This window comes from Magnolia sinica, chromosome 3, assembly GCF_029962835.1.
Source record: "Magnolia sinica isolate HGM2019 chromosome 3, MsV1, whole genome shotgun sequence".
In the NCBI taxonomy this organism is placed as follows: domain Eukaryota; kingdom Viridiplantae; phylum Streptophyta; class Magnoliopsida; order Magnoliales; family Magnoliaceae; genus Magnolia; species Magnolia sinica.
The window spans coordinates 42,825,629-42,846,600 of NC_080575.1; the positions used below are offsets into that span (position 1 = coordinate 42,825,629).

The 20,972-nt window shown below is 37.3% G+C and overlaps 1 protein-coding gene across 6 annotated transcripts in view; it reads left to right on the plus strand.

The window, feature by feature from the left end:
- Window positions 1-20,972, plus strand: part of LOC131239852 (manganese-dependent ADP-ribose/CDP-alcohol diphosphatase) — a 33,175-nt gene that overhangs the window by 3,958 nt on the left and 8,245 nt on the right. For 2 of the 6 annotated variants that reach the window (XM_058237738.1, XM_058237739.1), the window contains exon 1: window positions 713-1,790. The exons of the other annotated variants lie outside the window; for them this stretch is intronic. The gene's annotated coding sequence lies outside the window, so the exon portion shown is untranslated. Of the gene's footprint in view, window positions 1-712; window positions 1,791-20,972 lie in introns of those variants that run through there. 6 annotated transcript variants of the gene reach the window in all.

Genomic DNA, 20,972 nt, shown 5'->3' on the forward strand with positions numbered 1-20,972 from the left:
AATGTGAATGTGGAAGTGGATGAGTGGCAAGATGAGGAAGGATAGAATTTGAAATGAATGAATTTGACAAAACTTATGCGTAGCACCAACAGGTAGTAAGATGAGGGAAGGTCATCACGATTACCAAAAAAATTATTAAAATTCCTGAAGTGCTAACTATTTACAGATAACGAGTCTTTGGAAAGTTTGTGATAGTCCTCATTCCCATTTGATCTTTGTTTTTGGTTCTCGTTTCTTGCCTTTGAAACTAGACTGATTAAGGTCCCTTTTGGCCTTTTGAATCACCTCAATCCAAATTGTAACCAATGTTTTAAATATCGACGATATCAGCCAATATATCCCACGATATATCTTGCATCCCACCTGTGTGATACGAAATGCATAGATAGTGCTGATATATCCCACATGTTTGATCCGGTGAGCATTTTCAATTTCTAATACTTTTTTCTTTTTTTTAATTGAAATTATGTTAAATCAGTGTCAAATGGTTACAAATCCATTGGTTCTTCATGTTTTGCATGAAAAAAAAATCATGGAGTTGGATCTTTGATTTCTATATCCATTGGTTCTTGTTGTTGTCCATATGTTTTTTTTTTTTCAAAAATTTCCTTCAACCAACTATCAATTAAGGCTAATTTTGAAGTATTTAGGAGTGTTTAATAGAATGGTCATCATATACACTCTAATTTCAAAATTGAGTCAAGGTGGTTTGATTTGGAAATTTTCGGGGAAAATTCGAAATTTCCCCAATTTCTCCCAAATTACTTGCAATGTTGCACTCCAAACATGAAATCGAGCATGTATGAGAGCTGATCTACTGATTTGTTAAGTCCTTGTCAATTTTCAGAAAATAAAAATAATTTTTAATTAAAAATTAATAAAAAGTTATTAAAATATTTTTTAATTTCTCTTCAACTTGTCAATTGAGACTAATTTCGATGTATTTAAGAGTGTTTGATGAAATGATCATCACATACACTCTAAATGTTATGCATTCAATTTGAATACAGTTGCATTAGTTCAGTCAGACAACGCATAGCTTAAGACCCTATACAAACGAAACCTATTAGGTGCACTTTTTTCTTGAGATGTTATCATTTAAAAGTGTGTATTAAAGTTTTTTTCAAACAATCCCTGAAGTTTCATTGAAAAAAATCAACCATTTTCCCCATGTTTCCCCATGTTTCCCAAAAAGTGCGATAAATAACCCGATACAAATGATTTATCCCATGCGATAACCGATACGTATCTGTATCCTAAGGATGCGATACGTAACGCGAAATCGATATTTCAAACATTGATTGTAACTAAGTACATGTAACATTTTGAAATTAGGGTATGTAAGTTGTCCTATTGCAATCTTTCACAACTGCATCGACTGCAACAAATTGGTAGCTAAGCAGTTGTTATTCCTGTTTTTGTGAATATTTTCTGTTGTAACATTTTCTTCATGCATCATCTCAAAACATGCGACCAAGAAACCACAACCGTGGCCACAGGCAAAACTCTCTGGTTGCCTTAAACATGCGGACAAAATTATAAAGTCTTTGGCAAGAGAAGCATGATCTTTGGCAAATGATGGAAGAACTTATGTGGAAAGTAACAACATCTCCATTTCAAGGCCCAAGAAGTGATGAGGGTGATTTGGAGAGAGCTAGTGGAGTCGATCATGATTCAACTTCCGCCACAACTCCAACGGGACAAAAAGGCAACTTATCGGATGGAACACCTAGCCCAAGCTATTGAAGGATCAGATCACACCATCCAAGTCAATGCTCTGGATCCTAGAGGTAACTTAAATCCCATCAATTATGTGGACTACATAGCATCCTTAGCAGCTTTCTTTATTTGGAAAGCTTTGGAGAATGGAAAGAAATTAAGGTTTGTAGCCACAAAACTCAAGAGGCATGCTCTTGTTTGGTGGCAACAATACCAATTGACCTATGAAAGGAAAGGAATGGAAAAGATTAATACTTGGGCTAAAATGAAGTTGAAAATGGACAACAAATTGTTGCCTCTTGATTATTATCAAACCTTATATAAAAAATTCCAAATGCAACAATCTAATGATCAATCTGTGCCAAACTATATAAGATCAATTTTACAAATTGTTGACCCGTATTGATTTGCATGAGGATGGAGACGAATTGGTGGCTCACTTTACTAGCGATGAAATATGTTAAACATGAGTAGTTGAGGATGCACTCACTCCATTCACTTGAGGAATCATATTAATTGGCCCTCAAAGCTAAGAAGAAAATCAATCGGAGGACCTTCATGAAGAAAGAAACATTTGAGACATTCAAGAATGCGAAAGGAAAGCCACTTGCTAGGAACAAATTGGTTTTGATTATGCAAAACAGCAAAAAATTGATGTGAACAAAGAAAAAGAAGAGAAAAAATAACAAGGTAAGGTCATTACCAATATAGAGATACTTCACATTGGGAATATGAGTGTCCTAAGAAGCGAATAGAAAATTTGGTGATAAAAAAAGAAAAAAAAAAAGAAAAATGGAAAAGAACAAGAAAAAATAACCACTATCTAATATCGGACTAAAAGTTGGGGAATACAAAGAAAATGAAGAATGTGAACCAGACTGCAAGCCGGAAAGCTTGTCATTGATTGTGTTTTGGCTACTCCAAAATGCTAATAAGGAGACGAGGAATAACATTTCCTGACACTTATGCCACTTCCTAGGGGGGAAAGTGCATGGTTATGATGGATTCGGGAAGTTATGAAAACGTAGTTTCAAAAAACATGGTTGAGAAGTCATAACGATTAAACTTTCTAAGTATCTTTTCTATATAATGAGATTAAGAGAGAACTATCCCATTCTTGTTCATTATTTGTTTGATACATAGAATCACATTAGCTTTGTCCATATCCTTCATGTCAAAACTAATGATAATAATCTTTTAGTTTCTTTTACTACTTCTAAGCATGTGCTAAAGATTAATATTTCATCCACATATGGACATATGATTACTCTGTTACCTAAGAATTTATAATTCAGGCATTTATTTGATTTGTTGATTTTAAATCCATACAAGGTGACCACTTTGTCAAACTTTTAATGCCATTGTTTAGGTGCTTGTTTAATTAGTTGATCAATTACATACATTATTTACTTACCTTAGAATTATCAAACCTTCCAACTGCTCCATATACACATCTTTATCGATATCAATTGCCTTTGAATCCATCTGATTTTAAAGCAACGAGAATATATTGTTGATATCTTGACTACTAGAGCATAAGTGTTGAAGAAATCAATAACTTTTCTGTGTAAATCCTCTGACTACTAATCCAACCTTAAACCTTCCTATGTCCCATCCAGTCCTAATTTTCTTTTGAATATCCATTTGCATCATTTTTATCCCAGGGATAGATTCACTAGTTTTCATATCTCATTCTACATTATTGAATTAATCTCACAGTTTATAGCCTCATTTAAAAAGGAAGCATCTTGAGATTTAAGGGTTTCTTCTAAAGTTAGAGGATCATTTTCTACGTTATATACTAGCATGTATTGCCTTATTGGATTTACCTTATCTCATTCTTCTAGCAGAAGGTAATAGTTGGGTCCAAAGGATGTACTTGCTTGGATCTTCTTAGTCCTTCTAGGTTCTATGTCCTCTGTTTTGGAACCAGTTGTATCTAGACGTATTTGACCACTATTATTGATGCTAGGATCTTGAGGACTTGACTCGTTCATAGCTATAGAAGAGAATGACTTCTCATAAACTCAACATCCCTAGATTTTGTTATAGTGCTTACAAGAATAAGCCATTAAATTCTACAACCAAAAACCTATAGGCTTTACTGTTGTGTGCATATCCTATGAAAATACATTCTAGAGATCTTAACCCTATTTTTTAGGTCTTTTAGGGTCAATGAGTCTAATTGACACTCTACAAGCCCATACCTTAAAGTATGAAAGATTTGGAATCCTATTATTATATATTTAAGTCTTATGGACCCTTAAGAGGAGGGATCCTATTTAAGATGTGACAAACAGTTAACTAGGCTTCTTCCTAAAATCCAAAACTTAGATATACATTGTTTAACATAGAGTTTACCATATCTATAAAGGATCTATTTTTGCGCTCTGCTACCCCATTACATTGGGGTGAATAAGGAGCTCTAACTTGGTAGATGATACCATGAATTCCACGAAACTCTAAAAATTCTAAGGATAGATATTCTCTTCCATATCTGAACTTAGGATTTTAATTTTAGTTTAACTAGTTCTTTATCTCTACTTCATATATCTTAAAATTTTCTAATTTCCATCATTATTTCTTAAGGGGTATACTAGGGTATATTAAGAAAAAACATGTATAAAGTTAATAAAGTACTTCATATATCTTAAAATTTTCTAATTTCCATCATTATTTCTCAAGGGGTATACTAGGGTATATTAAGAAAAAACATGTATAAAGTTAATAAAGTTTTTCTTAGTCTAGTTATCATACTGTTCATTTCACATAGCTGCTTGAATTCCCCTTTCTTCCAAAAACTGATAGAGGGCTGTAATTTTCCTCCTTTTCTCCAAACCACGGTCCCATAGATTTCCTGAAATCCATGAACCCCTCTTTAGTTCTCTAGGGGTCTTTACATTTGGATAATATAGACTAGGAACTCCGTGCAACCGGGGCTAAGGATTCATGGATTTTCATCGTGGGGTTGTTGACCTGAATCACCTGCAAGGGAGAAGCGTCAACGATAAAAGGAGAGAATATTTCTGAAGGTGAGAGGGAGGATGTTGGAAATGTTGGCTTCCTGGGATATGTTGTATCTTAGATTGTACACTTTTTTAAGTTAATAGTTATCTTAGATTGTACATATATGTTGTATTTATCACTAGGTTTTGTATACCTAGGAATTAGAGTAAGGCTTTCCATATTATCCATACTACGATAACTAATATATCGTAGTCTAGCATGCTAAAAATTACATGAATCAAGCCTGTAAATAGAAGCATACTTTTTTATTTATTAAGTTTAACTTGAACATTGCATTAGATGCATAGCCCTTCACAGCATTAGACAAAATCAACTTATCGGATTCAAAGAGTAATATTAAACCAAACCTAATTAGTAGACTAGCAAAGATTTGGCAACTCCTTATGTCCGGTAAGTGTTGCATATCATTTAGAGTAAGGACTTTCTGGAAGTTGGCTTTATCAACACTTTTCCCTTTTCTACAATCTTGGCCATGGAGGTATTTTCCATGTATAATTCTTGATCATCTCTCGTTATTTTACAGGAATTGAATGTATTGCTATTTCTATAAACATGTGTTTGGTAACATCAACATTTGCTTCTCTATACAACTACTTATTGTCTCTTTAAATCTTGCCCAGTCTGCCTTGACCAAGCCCGCTCTTTCTTGGGACCGCGTATTGGACTCCATAGGTTTGGTATTAATTGATTTTGTGTCTGTTTTTTTTTTTTTTTTTTTAAATTATTTTGGAGTTTGAATGTAATTTTTATTGTATATTTAATAAATTTTAGGTGGTGCGCTCCCCCTATTCTTTAAAAAAAAAAAAAGAAAGAAAAAGTTTGGTAGCATTAAGGTCTATTCACTAATCACCATCCTCACCTGCCATGTTCTTCAGATATGACCGCTGCCATATTCATATCTTTTGCCACATTAACTTGCTTTTTCTTTTCTTGCATTTTCTTGTATTTTTGGTTTTTTTTTAAAATTTTTATTTATTTGTTTGTTTTTTAAAGTAGCCTGGGATCTTACAAAAGAAGCATGGAACCTTCTTGGACATATTCTTTTTAAACCCTTAGTTATTAGACTTGAGACAATTATCTTTCTTAAAATGTAGCTTATTCGAATCATGATTCACACTATTCTCAACCAAGTTAGCCTTAGCTAGGATCTCCTGTTTTTCTAATAGAAGATGATTTGATGATTATAGTGTGAAGAAAAGAGGAAAAGAGTGAGAGAGAAGAAGAAAGAGGAGAGTTTGGGGAAATGTTGTGTGTTAGCCGACATGCCCTAACACAATGTTTTATTAGAATAGAGCATATAGTACATTGCAGGAGAAGAGGAAAGTGTGCACATGCACTTACATTAAAAGAGCCACTAACCACACGCTAACCACACACACTATACATTGACAAACACTCTCTAGACTCCCCCTCAAGTTAGAGTATAGATGTTGATCATGCCCAAATTGTCACGAACACGATGAAGAGCATCTCGACTCAAAGACTTTGTAAGAACATCAGCAAGTTGATCCTCGGATTGAACAAAATGGGTGATGATTTCCTTAGAGGCAACTTTCTCCCGAATAAAGTGACACTTGACCTCAATATGCTTGGTTCGCTTGTAGAAAACTAGGTTGCAAGAAATATGAATGGCCGCTTGGTTGTCACAATGAAGAGGAATAGGAACTGAATGAGGATAGCTAAGTTCTAAGATTGCGAAGGCACATAAGCTCACATGTCGCATGGGCCATAACACGATATTCTGCTTCAGTCGAGGACCGAGCAGCAACCGGTTGCTTCTTGCTCTTCCATGTGATAGGATTGCCACCTAGGAAGGTACAGAAGCCGGATGTAGAGCGGCGATGATAAGTACTACCTGCACGATCAACATCGGAATAGCCAAAAAGATGAAGAAACCATGCGACTGAAAGCGGAGACCAAGACCCGAGGCTGATTTTAGATACCGAAATATACGGTATACAATCGTGAGATGTGAAGCACGGGGAGCTAGCATGAATTGACTAACAACACCCATCACTAAGAAGAGATCTGGCCGAGTAATAGTTAGGTAAAAAAGCCGGCCTGCAAGTCATCGATATATCCCGGTATCAGAAAGGAGAGCACCATCATCTGGTCGAAGCTTATACGAAGTATCCATGGGGGTGCTAGTGGGTTTGCACTCTAACATGCCAGTCTCCATGAGAAGATCAAGCTCATATTTTTGTTGTAACAAGACCAACCCGGATGAGGAGCGACCAACTTCAATTCCTAGGAAGTAGCGAAGAGGACCAAGATTCTTGATCTCAAACTTGTTCTTCAAAAATTCTTTGACCTTCCACATTCCAACCGAATCACTACTGGACAGAACAATATCATCCACATACACAATGAGAACCATGATGCCTGTCGATCGACGATATATAAAAAGGGAATGGTCGGCATGACTACGAACAAAGCCGAATTCCAAGAGAGCTTGACTAAATTTTTCGAACCATGCACGTGGGGATTGTTTGAGTCCATAAAGAGTCTTTTTCAACCAACATACAAGCGCATGGTTGTGGGAAGCAACAAAGCCAGGAGGTTGATGCATGTAGACTTCCTCTACAAGGTCTCCATGGAGAAATGCATTCTTAACATTAAGTTGAAAGAAGGGTCATGATAAATTAACGGCCAAGGAGATCACAACACAAATCGAATTAAGCTTAGCCATCGGAGAGAATGTCTTGAAATAATCCACACCATGAGTCTGTGTGTAACCCTTAGCAAAAAGATAGGCTTTATAGCGATCAATTGAGCCGTCTGGAAGAAACTTAATCATATAAACCCATCGACATCCAACAGGTTTATGCCTTAAAGGAAGAAGCACAAGCTCCCAAGTATGATTCTTCTTAAGAGCAGACATTTCTTCTATCATCACCTTCGTCCAGTCAGGACTTTGAAGAGCATGTGAGAGAGACCGAAGAATAGTCGGTGATGAAAGGGAAGCTGCAAACGACTGAAAAGACGGTGGAAGATGATCACATGAAACGAAATTACTAATGGGGTGTTGAGTACGAGATTGTGACCCTTTGCGCAAGGCAATGGAGAGATCTAAACTCGAGGTAAGAGAGTCACCTGAGCCAACATCCAAAGTGAGCGGAAGGGTGGATGGCTGAGTATGTGAAGATTTATCTCAATGATGATACACCCGCAGAGGCTTAGGATCGACTAAATCACTAACGAGATGCTAAACGGAGGGGAGGAGTTTCCCCGTGACCACTAGTGGAAAGAGGAAGAGGATAAGAGTCATACTCCCCGTGACTTGCAAGAGGATCACAGAGAGGTCGACCTGGAGCTGAGAAAAAAGAAATATCCTCAAAGAAGGTTACATCGGCAGAGACATATTTCTTGCGAGTCAAGGGGTCATAACATTTATACTATTTCTGACTCCGAGTATACCCTAAGAAGACACATTTAATTGCCCTGAGGCTAAGTTTATCATTGCTTCCATCCAAAATTTGAACAAAGCATGTGTAACCAAAAACTTTAAGTGGTAGAGGAAATGGATTATCATGAGGATACAGTATAGTAAATGAAGATTAGTAAGATAGTATACGTGGGGATATACGATTAATAAGAAAAGTAGTAGTTAGAAGAGCATCACCCCAAAAATGTTTAGGTAGGTGCATACCAAGGAGAAGGGTGCGAGCAACTTTAAGAAGATGACGATTCTTTCGTTCTGCGATGCCATTTTGTTGAGGTGTGCGAGCACTCGATATTCGAGACAAAATATCATGCTCCTGTAAGAAGGACATAAAGGCAATAGACATGTATTCCCCCCCCCTCCCCCCAATTATCAGAATGAAAGGTTTTAATGGAACATTGAAACTGAGTGCATACTTCGTGATAAAACACTTTAAACGCATCAAACACTTCACTTTTAGATTTCAAAAGATAAGCCCGAGTCCTGTGTGAATAATCATCAATAAAGTTGACAAAATATCTAAATCCAAAAGTGGAGGTAACCGGAGCTGGTCCCCAGACATCCAAGTGAACTAGAACAAAAGGTTGAGGTTTCCTCCCAGAACAGCTAGGAAGAAACGTAGCATGATGATGTGTAGATAATTCACAAATATCACAACCAATGTTGTCGAATCGCATATGCGATCTTGTGCGATCGCACAATCGCAATGTCACTGTGTCATTGACTCTCGATCCAGAGAAAGGTATTAGAAGCGGCAATGGGTGTATTATCGAGAAGATAAATGCCTCCTCTCGCTCATGCCCTCCACTAATCACTCTCTTCGTCTGTAAGTCCTGGAACAAACAATAAGAAGGGAAGAAAGCAATGGAACAATTTAATGATTTAGTAAGAGAGCTAACAGACACTAAGTTTAATAGACAATGAGGCACAAGCAAGATTGAGGACAGAGGCAAGGAAGGAGAAAAAAGGGATAGAACCAATCCCAGAGATGGGATTTTGGGTTCCATTTTCGACGGTGATATACTGAGTGTGGGGAGAAGGAGAATAAGAGGAAAATAGTTGACTTACCAGTCATATGGGAGCAAGCTCCAGAGTTTATGACCCAAGAGGTAGGAGAGGATGACGCAAGAAGAGCAGTACCTGACTAGGCCAATGCTACGTGAGAAGACTCGGGAATATCACGAACATGAAGCCGCATCAGGGCATCATATGCAGCCCGAGAAATGATGAGAGACTCTCCTGAAGAAGACTACTTAACTGTCGAGGAGGAAGACTGTCTCTCAGGAGCAACTGTGGAAGCAACAGAAGCAGCGGCATATGTAAGACGACCGTGGAGCTGCCAACAACAATCAACAGTGTGATTGGTTGCACCGCAATGCGAAATAATGCAGGAACCATCACGTCCTCATCCACGTCCACCACGACTACGAAGATTACGATCGTGACGACTGCGATCTCAAACATGAAGATAATCGGAGTTCAACTTGGCTAGGAACTGCATGATACGAGTATCATCCCGCTGCTTATGGGCATGTTCATGATCGTCTTTACATTTGGAAGGAAGAGGCTGATACAGGTCCAACTCATCTCACATGCCCCGAAGTGTCGTATAGTAATCGTTTAATGATCTTAAGTTTTGTTGGAATTGACCAATTTATTGAATAAACTGGAATACCTGTGAAAATTTTTGAGACTCCAAGAACATATCATGAAGCGTATCCCAAATGCCTTTAGCCGAGGATAAAAATATCACTAAGTGACTAATTGAAGAGTCCATACTATTCAACAACCACGTAATAACTTGATAATTCTCCTTTGTTCAAGACTTGTAGCTAGTATTTGTAGAGCTTGGAGGATCATCTAAAATATATGACTTCTCATGGGCTCCTAATAACACTTTTACAGATTGCGCCCATTGAAGATAGTTGTCACCATTCAACTTAATAGAGGTAATCTGTAAGGGGTTGGATTCAACAGAGCCCATGCTAAGAGATGAGGGCCCCTTGTCGTCCATAAGAGACTCCAAGTAAGAAGGATTGATTCAAACAACTCTTTCTCACTCAATCCTTCAAGGGAATGAGAGATAAACCTCAAACAAATAGTAATCGTTCAAAATATCAAGAAATACAGTCAGATCTGACACAACTGAGTGAAAAACGGCCCAGCCACACATCCATTTGAGGTTAAAAACCACTAAAACATGAATCTTAGCTAAAAAATCCTCCATGAGTAGCTTGGGAGAAAGATTTTGGTCCATCTTGAGTAAAGAAACCAAAAAAAAGCTTACCGATTTGAGGTAGATTGAAAATTACGGATGAGGGATCCGATTTTCGAATTTCTCTATTTCGACTGGAGGTAACCGGAGCTGGTCCCCAGACATCCAAGTGAACTAGAACAAAAGGTTGAGGTTTCCTCCCAGAACAGCTAGGAAGAAACGTAGCATGATGATGTGTAGATAATTCACAAATATCACAGCATAACGGTTTAGTGACAAATAAGGAGGGAAACAAAATTCTCAATCTAGCTATTGATGGGTGGCCTAAGCGGCAATGTCACTGTGTCATGGACTCTCGATCCAGAGAAAGGTATTAGAAGCGGCAATGGGTGTATCATCGAGAAGATAAATGCCTCCTCTCGCTCATGCCCTCCACTAATCACTCTCTTCGTCTGTAAGTCCTGGAACAAACAATAAGAAGGGAAGAAAGAAATGGAACAATTTAATGATTTAGTAAGAGAGCTAACAGACACTAAGTTTAATAGACAATGAGGCACAAGCAAGATTGAGGACAGAGGCAAGGAAGGAGAAAAAAGGGATAGAACCAATCCCAGAGATGGGATTTTGGGTTCCATTTACGACGGTGATATACTGAGTGTGGGGAGAAGGAGAATAAGAGGAAAATAGTTGACTTACCAGTCATATGGGAGCAAGCTCCAGAGTTTATGATCCAAGAGGTAGGAGAGGATGATGCAAGAAGAGCAGTACCTGACTAGGCCAATGCTACGTGAGAAGACTCGGGAATATCACGAACATGAAGCCGCATCAGGGCATCATATGCAGCCCGAGAAATGATGAGAGACTCTCCTGAAGAAGACTACTTAACTGTCGAGGAGGAAGACTGTCTCTTAGGAGCAACTGTGGAAGCAACAGAAGCAGCGGCATATGTAAGACGACCATGGAGCTGCCAACAACAATCAACAGTGTGATTGGTTGCACCGCAATGCGAAATAATGCAGGAACCATCACGTCCTCATCCACGTCCACCACGACTACGAAGATTACGATCGTGACGACTACGATCTCAAACATGAAGATAATCGGAGTTCAACTTGGCTAGGAACTGCATGATACGAGTATCATCCTGCTGCTTATGGGCATGTTCATGATCGTCTTTACATTTGGAAGGAAGAGGCTGATACAGGTCCAACTCATCTCACATGCCCCGAAGTGTCGTATAGTAATCGTTTAATGATCTTAAGTTTTGTTGGAATTGACCAATTTATTGAATAAACTGGAATACCTGTGAAAATTTTTGAGACTCCAAGAACATATCATGAAGCGTATCCCAAATGCCTTTAGCCGAGGATAAAAATATCACTAAGTGACTAATTGAAGAGTCCATACTATTCAACAACCACGTAATAACTTGATAATTCTCCTTTGTTCAAGACTTGTAGCTAGTATTTGTAGAGCTTGGAGGATCATCTAAAATATATGACTTCTCATGGGCTCCTAATAACACTTTTACAGATTGCGCCCATTGAAGATAGTTGTCACCATTCAACTTAATAGAGGTAATCTGTAAGGGGTTGGATTCAACAGAGCCCATGCTAAGAGATGAGGGCCCCTTGTCGTCCATAAGAGACTCCAAGTAAGAAGGATTGATTCAAACAACTCTTTCTCACTCAATCCTTCTAGGGAATGAGAGATAAACCTCAAACAAATAGTAATCGTTCAAAATATTAAGAAATACAGTCAGATCTGACACAACTGAGTGAAAAACGGCCCAGCCACACATCCATTTGAGGTTAAAAACCACTAAAACATGAATCTTAGCTAAAAAATCCTCCATGAGTAGCTTGGGAGAAAGATTTTGGTCCATCTTGAGTAAAGAAACCAAAAAAAAGCTTACCGATTTGAGGTAGATTGAAAATTACGGATGAGGGATCCGATTTTCGAATTTCTCTATTTCGGCCAAAACACCATGAAAGGTCCAAAAAATTTCGAAAAAATCATGACAAATCTTCTAAAATCAAGATCTATCAAACCCCTAAACTTTTAGCTCAAACAAAGCCCATACATTCGTACAATGACAAATAAGGAGGGAAACAAAATTCTCAATCTAGCTATTGATGGGTGGCCTAAGCGGCAATGTCACTGTGTCATTGACTCTCGATCCAGAGAAAGGTATTAGAAGCGGCAATGGGTGTATTATCGAGAAGATAAATGCCTCCTCTCGCTCATGCCCTCCACTAATCACTCTCTTCGTCTGTAAGTCCTGGAACAAACAATAAGAAGGGAAGAAAGCAATGGAACAATTTAATGATTTAGTAAGAGAGCTAACAGACACTAAGTTTAATAGACAATGAGGCACAAGCAAGATTGAGGACAGAGGCAAGGAAGGAGAAAAAAGGGATAGAACCAATCCCAGAGATGGGATTTTGGGTTCCATTTATGACGGTGATATACTGAGTGTGGGGAGAAGGAGAATAAGAGGAAAATAGTTGACTTACCAGTCATATGGGAGCAAGCTCCAGAGTTTATGACCCAAGAGGTAGGAGAGGATGACGCAAGAAGAGCAGTACCTGACTAGGCCAATGCTACGTGAGAAGACTCGGGAATATCACGAACATGAAGCCGCATCAGGGCATCATATGCAGCCCGAGAAATGATGAGAGACTCTCCTGAAGAAGACTACTTAACTGTCGAGGAGGAAGACTGTCTCTCAGGAGCAACTGTGGAAGCAACAGAAGCAGCGGCATATGTAAGACGACCGTGGAGCTGCCAACAACAATCAACAGTGTGATTGGTTGCACCGCAATGCGAAATAATGCAGGAACCATCACGTCCTCATCCACGTCCACCACGACTACGAAGATTACGATCGTGACGACTGCGATCTCAAACATGAAGATAATCGGAGTTCAACTTGGCTAGGAACTGCATGATACGAGTATCATCCCGCTGCTTATGGGCATGTTCATGATCGTCTTTACATTTGGAAGGAAGAGGCTGATACAGGTCCAACTCATCTCACATGCCCCGAAGTGTCGTATAGTAATCGTTTAATGATCTTAAGTTTTGTTGGAATTGACCAATTTATTGAATAAACTGGAATACCTGTGAAAATTTTTGAGACTCCAAGAACATATCATGAAGCGTATCCCAAATGCTTTTAGCCGAGGATAAAAATATCATTAAGTGACTAATTGAAGAGTCCATACTATTCAACAACCACGTAATAACTTGATAATTCTCCTTTGTTCAAGACTTGTAGCTAGTATTTGTAGAGCTTGGAGGATCATCTAAAATATATGACTTCTCATGGGCTCCTAATAACACTTTTACAGATTGCGCCCATTGAAGATAGTTGTCACCATTCAACTTAATAGAGGTAATCTGTAAGGGGTTGGATTCAACAGAGCCCATGCTAAGAGATGAGGGCCCCTTGTCGTCCATAAGAGACTCCAAGTAAGAAGGATTGATTCAAACAACTCTTTCTCACTCAATCCTTCTAGGGAATGAGAGATAAACCTCAAACAAATAGTAATCGTTCAAAATATCAAGAAATACAGTCAGATCTGACACAACTGAGTGAAAAACGGCCCAGCCACACATCCATTTGAGGTTAAAAACCACTAAAACATGAATCTTAGCTAAAAAATCCTCCATGAGTAGCTTGGGAGAAAGATTTTGGTCCATCTTGAGTAAAGAAACCAAAAAAAAGCTTACCGATTTGAGGTAGATTGAAAATTACGGATGAGGGATCCGATTTTCGAATTTCTCTATTTCGACCAAAACACCATGAAAGGTCCAAAAAATTTCGAAAAAATCATGACAAATCTTCTAAAATCAAGATCTATCAAACCCCTAAACTTTTAGCTCGAATAGGGTCCATGCGTCCATACGACGTAGACATCAGCCGTATGACTGCTGACGTCAGCAAGGTGACGTCTCACCTCTCAACTTGTTAGATGCTAAATGCCTAGATCTATGTTCTGATACCAAGTGGAAGATGATTTGATGATTATAGTGTGGAGAAAAGAGGAGAAGAGTGAGAGAGAAGAAGAAGAAAGAAGAGAGTTTGGGGAAACGTTGTGTGTTAGCCAACATGCCCTAACACAAAATGTTTTATTAGAATAGAGCATATAGTACATTACAGGAGAAGAGGAAAGTGTGCACATAATATATATACTTACATTAAAAGAGCCACTAACCACATGCTAACCACACATATTATACACTAACACTCTCTAGAGTTCTTCCTTTTTGTTACGGAGCCTCTACTCTTTAATTCAAAGAAACAATCAAGAGATCCTCTAAAGACCACCTTCTCTTTTCTCTATTTTAGAGATTTCCAAGTATCCTTCCACCCAGGAGGTAATTTGGCAATCATGTTAGGTACTTCGAAACACTAATCGATGTTAGTGTCATCGGCAATGATCTGTTGGATGATGACGTATAGTTCATGGACTTGATCAGGATAGGCCTTTTATCCAACATCTTGAATACCAAAAACTGATTTAGAATGATTTTTTTGTTGCTTTCATCCTTCATTGTGTACTTGGCTTGCAATCCTTCTCATAATTCTTTAGTAGTCTTCTTTTGGTGGTAGACTTGTACAACAACTGGAACAATGTTGAATATGTGGCCCTCATATGAGTAGTCATTACACTCCCATTCTCGTCATTGTCGAATTTAATTTTTCGTATCCTTATTGGAAGGTGGTGTCGTAAAATCTTTAGTAAGCATATGGTCGAACTTGAGTGATTTGAGGAAGAGGTGCACCCATGATTGCCATTGAAGGAAATTTGAATGGTTGAATGGTGTTATACGTACAAAGTCGGGATGAGCCATAGAGGAGATTTGGACCAAAATATCACTGTAAAATTGAAAGAGAAATAGTATATGGTAGAGGTGGGAATCAAAGGCTTAAAAATAAGTTTAAGGTGCGTTATGATGTTGCTAGTTTTAAGGCGATGTTTACACCCTACCAATATGTAAACCAGTTTCCAAGAGGGTTGCAGCAATCCGCCTCCAGGATACAATAAGCCTCTTCTCCAACCTAAGAAATGTGGAATTCAGCTTGCAAAACCAAAGATCCACCTCGAATATACTTTGGATAGTATACGCCCTTATTATTTTTGCAATTATTGTAGAAAAAACCAAACACCTTATCTTTGAGACGTAAAAGAAAAAAAGATCTTGAAAGACTAGAAAGCAAGGTGTCCCGTATCAGTATCGGTTGGTGTAACGGTGCCCTCCGAATTTGATATGGATACGGGGGCGTAATGGCGATACGGGGGGGTAACGGCCTGTAATGACGCAAATTTTTTTTTTTCCCAAAAAAATATGAAAAAATATGGATTAAATCCGGAATATTCTAAGCATTCCAAATATGCATTCATTTATAAATTGGAACATGTTTATGGTGGTGTAACGGTCCACTCTTTGGTGAGAAGTTGTATCGGACTGTCTGATGAATTTATGAACCAGATAACCTGAATTTGACTAGAAAATTCATATATTTAATTTTCTAACTATCTACTATCAATGATAGATATATTAGAATGAATGTAATATGAAAATATCTTACATTTAGGTGTTTGCAATTATTTTTGAGGGCCAAAATTCATGCGTAAATAGAAAAAAAATAAAAAAAAATATATATATATATATAAAATGGCACCCCAAATATGCAAAATGCATGTTAACATGTTCTACTATGATTAACACATCATATTGCATCATTAAAATAGCAAAAGAATCATTAAAAAATGATTTTTCGAATTTTCAAAAAAAGGGCCGAAATAAATGCGTAAATAGAAAAAAATATTAAAAAAATAAAAAATGGCACCCCAAATATGTAAAATGCACATTAACATGTTCTACTATGCTTAACACGTCATATGACATCATTAAAACAGCAAAATAATCATTAAAAAATGATTTTTCGAATTTTCAAAAAAAGGGCCGAAATAAATGCGTAAATAGAAAAAAAAAAATATAAAATGGCACCCCAAATCTGTAAAATGCACATTAACATGTTCTACTATGATTAACACATCATATGACATCATTAAAACAGCAAAAGAATCATTAAAAAATGATTTTTTGAATTTTCAAAAAAAGGGCCAAAATAAATGCGTAAGTAGAAAAAAATATTAAAAAAAATATAAAATGGTACCCCAAATCTGTAAAATGCACATTAACATGTTCTACTATGATTAATACATCAAATGGCATGATCAAAACAACAAAACAACCATTAAAAATTGATTTTTCGAATTTTAAAAAAAGGGGCCAAAATTCATGCGTAAATAGAAAAAAATATAAAAAAAATTATTAAATGGCACCCCAAATCTGTAAAATGCATATTAACATGTTCTACTATGATTAACACATCATATGGCATGATTAAAACAACAAAACATATTAAAAAAAGTATAAATACCTATTTTTGACGAATTTTTGAAAAATGGCCCACCGAGCTTTGATTCAAGAAAATCCGTAATATGATGTGTTTTTATCTCAAATACCTAGCCAAGGTTGGTTGAAATTAGTAGTAGAAGGAGTTAGAAACAGTTTGAAAGCAAGAGGTTTCAAAAAAACAACAAAAACAGAGCTTAAAATGAAAAAAAAAAAGTTACCGTTATTCGGCCAATACAGGTACAAAATTGGGTAATGGCCGATACGACCCTGAAACGCATAACGGTTCCCACCGTTACCGTTACGTATCGGCCGTTACGGCCAATGCGTAACCGTTTTGGCACACCATGCTAGAGAGAGGATTTTGTGGTGATTTTGAAATGTTCCAGGGTTCTCCTATTGTAGACACGGATGGATCATTTTGGTGTCCCTTAAGGTGCTTGTTCAGTCATTATGAACAGTCACTTGGCCTTTTTGGAAGTGCCTTTTGTTGGTGTGCCTTAATTACGATTCTACCACTGCACCAATTCACATCGAATTTGTGTTTGAGGGTTAACACACCAAGGAACATGGTTACACCTAGGAAAAAAATCCAACAGTTGAGATTGCACCTATTCCGATTTGGTTCAACCTAACGGTGGATATCGCTCTCATTCAGACCTTGTCAAGCTCTACACCAATTGGCGAACTTGCTTGGCTTGGAGAATCATCTGAGCGGTCAAATTGGTCCAAGATATCTAACCAACGGTGGAATTTAGAAGGAGAGAACAATGTTATTTAGTAATAAATTAATGAAGGAAAGTGGAATGCCGAGGAAGAAGTTAATGTTATGTGGAATGAGATGCTTGGATGCATTAGTAAAGTGAAGAAAAATGTTTTAGGAGTATTTTAGAGGAATAAAAATCACTCATATAAGGAAAGTTGGTAGTGAATAGTGAGCTACAAAAGGCTATTAACAAGAAGTTATCATGTTTCAAATCTTGACAAGGGACTAAAAACGAGGAAATTTTAGAAGAATATAGAAACTCCAAAAAGAATGCCAAGAAAGTAGTGAGGATAAACTTAAGGCATGTTATAATCTTTTCAATAGATCGGAGACAAGATAAGGTGAGAAAGATGTCGTCGAACTTGCAAAAACGAAGAGAGTAGGGACAGGGATTTAGATCGTGTAGAATAGTGACTGGAGGTTATTGGTTAAGGAAGATGAGATCAATGGGATGTGGAGAAGCATTCCTGGTGCTTGTTAAATGATCACCACTCTGAGAGCTTAAGGATAATGGGAATCATAAATTCAAATGAGGTTGCAGGCCCTAAATACTTATGATTAGAATATTTGAACTGAAAGAAGCTTTAAGAATGATGAATATAGGAAAGGCCTTCAGATCAAATGGTATATCAATTGACTTTTGGAAGTGCATGGGAGAGTTTATTTTGGTTGATAGAGTTGTTCAAAAAAAAAAGTAAGATGAAAGAAAATGCTGGAAGAATGGCAAAAAAGTATCTTTGTCCTATTTATAAGAATAAGGGAGACAGAGTTGCACTAACTATCATGGGTTTAACTTCATAAGTCACACTATGAAACTTTGGGAGAGATTATAGAACAAAGATTAAGGCATGAGAGGAGTGTATTAGAAAATAAATTTAGGTTCATGCCAGAAAGAGACCATTGAAGTTATTTTCCTACTTGCACAACTAATGGAGATACATAGGAAGAGGAGGAAGGATCTTCACATGGTCTTTATTGACTTAGAGAAAGCATACAATAGGGACCCAAAAGAGTTAATCTAGTGAGTATTGTAAAAGAAGGGGAGTTTCATGGGGATATTTTTACATAATTAATGAATAAGTACGAGGAGTGAAAACAAATGCAAGGACTACTAGTGGAGGGACAAGTGAGTTTCCAATCATTGTGGGCTTACACCAGGGTCAACATTCAATTGATCTTTTTGCATTGGGTTGATAATTCAGGAGAGTAGAGATTGAGAAAGATGTTACTCATAGAAATAGACCTAGGTGGACGAAGTGGAGATGTGCCTTTGGAGTTCTATGTGATCACCGGATAGGCAGATACCAATTAAACTAATTTATATGATAGTTATAGGACCAGCCATGCTTTATGGGCAAAACATTGGGTAGTCACATGTTCATAGGATGTGTAGATGAAATAATGTTGTTGAGTGGATGAGTGGCAAGACAAGGATAGAATTATAAATGAATGCATTTGAGGGAACTCATGAGTAACACACCAATAGGTAATAAGATGAGGGAAAGTTGACTTCGATGGTTTGGTCGTATGCAACAGAGACCAAGAGCTGTATTGAGTAAGAGTGAGTTGGATCTAGTCGAAGGCTCTAAAAGGGCAAGGGGCAGGCCTAAAAAGATGTGGATGGGAGTAGTAAGAAAAGACTTGATTACTTGTGGTTTTAATTGAGGATATGGCCTTTGATAGAGTGGGGTGGCGAAACAAGATTCGTGTAGTTAATACCAATTAGTTAGGATAAGGCTTGAATGATGATGATGATTTTGTTTTTCACTCTACTATGAATGCATATAGGCCAAGTACTACCCTTCTCTGGTATGAGTGCAAGGACGACCAATGGGCTGGGGCTTTCTCTCACAATTGCCTTTTACATCAAATCTTCAACTTTCCTTTGAAGTTTGAGATTCTTGGCTTGCTCATTTGATAATGAAGAAGATTTGACAATGATGGTCTTGAAACAAGGTCGATTCGATGTTGCATATTATGCATTAGAGGTAAAATGACAAGTAGCTTATCTACTGAGAGATCCGAAAATTGCTCTAACATACTAGAACATGTTAAAGTCTCATTGGCTCCTGAATCTTCATTGACGGCAATGAGAGCACACATAACCTATTTCTTTTTTACAACATTTTTTTTTTTCCAAATTTGATTTATAAGAAAGAAAATTAATCTATCCATTCCCAACAATAGAATTACTTGAAATGTCCTTCAATGGTTGGAAGAAAAAAAACCCTGATCCTATCTTTCACTATGAAGTAGGTGCTCTCCTCCCATCACGATGCATACAACTATTGCAAGGTTGGTAGTCTATGTATGCCATCATATCTACTAAACCTGATACTGCTCTTGTAGTAAGAAGAGTAGGTAGATTTACTAGTAATCCTAATTTAGAACATTGAATGTTGTTTCTAGGGTGCTTGGATACTGGAAGAAAACTAATAATTATAGTTTGCATTGTTCTGGTTACCCGAATGTGCTTGAAGGTTGTAGTGATGCAAGTTGGATCACCAATTCTAATAATTCGAAGTCTACCAATGGATGGGTATTTACACTTGGAGGTTCTACAGTTTCTTGGGGATCTAAGAAGCAGACTTGCGTATCAAATTCTACCATTGAATCCAAATTCATATCATTAGAGGCAAGTAGTAAATAGGAAAAATGGTTGTGGATCTTGATGTTATAAATACCATTGTTGGCAAGACCTTTCCTACTTGTCTCTATCTACTTTGACAGTGAAGTGATACGGTCAAAGGGAATGTTTGAAGTATCGGTATCACTACAACTTTCGCTGGCTAGGGATACAGAAACGACATTGATATTGCAGATAATATCATCGATAACCAGTAATGAAGGGAAACATGGGGAAAACGGTGGAATTTTTCACTGAAACTTCAGGAGTTGCTAATATATATAGGAATAAAAAATTGCAAAAAGAACGCATACATAATAAGTTTCCATTTAATAGGGGCCTAAAAGCATTTGTTCTTTTAAAAAATTAGTTCAACAATCCCATCCATCCCATCCAACCATCCAACCTTCCATCCAAACATTTATCGATATTTTAGAATGTTGACAACACAATATTTCACTGAGAAATTGTCGACAATTGAAAAAGAAACAAAAGATTGTGGTATTGATATCTTACATCCTGCAACAATGATAATATCGTAATATCATCGTTATTATCGTCAACAAGTTGAACGCTACATACAACCTTGTGCCCATAAAAAAAAATTTGAGATGAAAAACTTTTTAACAAATTTTTGGCGATATTGATACATTGGCTATATTATTGAAATATCATTGATACACTTGCGATACTAGCGACACTTAGAATTTACAAAGTCAAAACTATTGGCGATATCGATATATTG